The sequence below is a fragment of the Pristiophorus japonicus genome, unplaced genomic scaffold (genome assembly GCF_044704955.1).
Source record: "Pristiophorus japonicus isolate sPriJap1 unplaced genomic scaffold, sPriJap1.hap1 HAP1_SCAFFOLD_37, whole genome shotgun sequence".
Taxonomy (NCBI): domain Eukaryota; kingdom Metazoa; phylum Chordata; class Chondrichthyes; family Pristiophoridae; genus Pristiophorus; species Pristiophorus japonicus.
In genome coordinates, this window is record NW_027253543.1 from 3,776,147 (window position 1) to 3,779,210 (window position 3,064).

At 43.2% G+C, this 3,064-nt stretch overlaps 1 non-coding gene across 1 annotated transcript; it reads right to left on the reverse strand.

Annotated features, from left to right (window-relative positions):
* Positions 1–2,762: 2,762 nt before the first annotated feature.
* trnai-uau (transfer RNA isoleucine (anticodon UAU)) lies at positions 2,763–2,856 on the reverse strand. The gene is made up of 2 exons: positions 2,819–2,856; positions 2,763–2,798 (listed from the first exon to the last, which is right to left on the reverse strand). It is a non-coding gene; the product is annotated as a tRNA-Ile (tRNA).
* Positions 2,857–3,064: the final 208 nt, after the last annotated feature.

The window sequence follows — 3,064 nt, forward strand, 5'->3', positions numbered from 1 at the left end:
TCTACTCTGTCAAACATTTCAAGATATTAAAGCGCTCTATTAGGTAACCCCTCAGACTCCTCGTTTCATTACAAAATAAATTGAGCCTGACGATTCTTTCCTGATAGTATACGATCTTCTCCACACCCTATCCAGTGCCTCGCTATCTTCTTTTTAATATGGCGACCAGCATTGCATACAGTACGCCTAATGTGGTCTAACTGTAGAGAGTTCTGCATTTGGTCTGTTTTGAAACCGGCGTGTCCAGCTGCCTGGTCAATTTAAAAGGGGCCCGCACCTCATTTTTTGAGGAGACATTTCACAGCCATCCTGTAGCAACTAAAGACCGTTTGCTTACAGAAGCTGATTGTACATTTTCAACATTGTCGATCTGGGTTCACGGGCAGGACACGTCGTGAAGGGGACATTTTGCAGCGTATTTCTGTACGGATGCAAAAAGCCTGAAATGGAATAGCCGAGTTGCGCTAGATGGCAGATGAGAGGTTAAGGCGATGGACTGTGAATCGATTGTGCTCATTTACGTTGTTAAACGTTTGTTGTTGATAAACCTTCAAAGCATTTGACTGAATATTACATAAATTATGCTTTGAATCCATATCTCATCAAAATTCTAATTTCCTGAAAACATCGTTTATCCATTAAGCAGCGCGCTAACTGACTAAGTCACGGTGATTTATTATATTTCCTTGATATGCCAACTGAATTTACTGACTGGAGGAATTGTATTAACTCCACGTGATCGGCTCGGCTCATCCTTGGGGAGAATTGCGAGTGGTGCGAGCACATTCTGCAGCAAAAACTGCAACTGAGTCATTAATCTTCTTTAAGGAAGGGGAAAGGCCCCCTACACGTTATGCTATACACGTGGGCACAGTTCCATCCAACTCTCATCATGCTTAATCCCCTATTCGCGGGACTAGAGGACCATTTTCAAGAATAAGGCTCATGGTCTGCTCAGCAGAAAGTCAATGTTCTGCATGTTCTTTCAGTCAGCTTTCCAACTGGACACAGGCAACCAATTGCCGTGCGAGCAATGTTGACTATTCTAAGTCAACAATATTGGATGTGTTTACAAAACTAATTTTGAATATGTAACCTGTATTATCAAATAAGAATTTGCAGCATGAATAGCTCTTTATTGTCGTCTGTCTCGGCATTCTCAGAATGAACACTCTACCTTAAGCCAACTGTAATTGGTGCTGCTTTACTTCACTGCGAGCGCGAAGGGACATATCTGTGAAGATATTTGCCCCGAATGAACACTATTCCTGTGCTATTGTCCACATCTTTCTTTACCTATTTCTGCCCTTGTAGCAGGTTAGATCAGCCCAGGCCGTCCATTGAAGCCTGATAACTCAATCAGCGAAAAGCAGAGAAATCCAAGAGTCAGAAACAAGTAGAGACAGAAAGATGCATGCGAAGACAATATCAGAAAAGGTCATTGCATCTTGAGGGGAAATTCTTTTGCTCTCTTGAAATGTTGTAAAACATAAAAGATAATTGGGCGACGGTTTAAACGTGACACGCTCCCTGGCGGATTTCTCAGGCTCTTAGATAGGGAAATGCAGCCCGCAACTAGAGCTCTTATTTGTTCGAGCACTGAATGGAGCTTTAAACAGTGTAGTGGCGAGCAGGTAAACTTGAGTGGATTTCAGACCCACAACAATAAACCATACGGCTATCGCAGGTAATTGCGGTTTGCTGCAAACTTGCACTTTCCAGCCTCGGAACCAGCCAACCCTGACCTGCAGGGCTATGTGGAAAGGACGGGGGAGTGGGACTAGCTGAGAGCTGGCACACTCTCGATGGGACGAATGACCTCCTGCTGTGCGGTAATAATTCTATTAATTTATAATTGGACTTTGATAGAACTGGAATCGACAAGTTTGAATGTTTCTGTAGAATATAATCAGCGAGAAGTCCAATGCACGAGCCATTGCAACACTGAGCACAACATTTGTCGCGAAAAGTTCAGGAACATCCTTGATTCTGTTGGAGGTGGTGCAGGAATTATGTGGAAATAACCAATACGTTTACATATCTTCTCTTTGAAATCGAGTGTGTTTTCGGCACATTATTCTTTACATCAGAGCTACTGGTTAAATGATTATGCTGTGGTCACAGGAAAAACTCCCGAAGCTTCCGAAACTCCCGCGGCTTTTCTGTGGCTCTGTTTCCTCTCCTCCCTTCCTCCTGCACGCTGCCAGTTTGTAACCTTGTTTTAAATGTTGCTCTGAGCGAGGGCATTCTACAGTCTCAGAACCATCTCTACCGTCTCATTGCTTGATTTCTATGTTTATTAATTATGAAATTCCCTGAGCTACAATGGCAGCGCTTGCGACAATACATTAAAAAGCGGTTTATAGGAAACACGTTGAGATCATAGTTTGGTTTTGCACAGAATTGAACCTATATCACTCAAGATTGACTGTTATATTTACAATAAACTGTATATTGTTATAAATGTTGGCTCATTAGTTCCGTAGTGTTAGATGAGGAATAGTTTGATCCGCTCATTCATTACATGTGGGTAACAGACACGGGTATTCATTGAGAAATAGCCCACAGATTGCCACTGAGTTAACAGGAGTGAGAGAGACAGACAGCACCGTGATACATGGCGGAATAGACAAGACAGTTGGATAAATGGAAAACTGCATCAGAGTCTGCAATGTACAAACATCACATGCAAAATCATCGGCTGAAATGGAAAACTGCATCAGAGTCTGCAATGTACAAACATCACATGCAAAATCATCGACTGCTCTCGGTGAGGCTCGAACTCACAACCTCGGCATTTCCCGGGCCTGCACTGTCATATAAGTACCGCGCACTAACCGATTGCGCCACTAGAGCGGCATGCCCTGTGGTTTCAGTGCTCCCATCATAGAGCTGCCTGTTCCATCTGTCTTACAAGCAGGATGACAAAGATTCATCGAATCATTCAACACAGAAGGAAGCTGTTCATCCCATCGTGTCAGTGCCGACTCTCTGCAAGAAGCTTTCAGTTATTGCGACTCCATACATTTTCGCCATAGACGTGTTTTATTTTAGTGTGCAATCC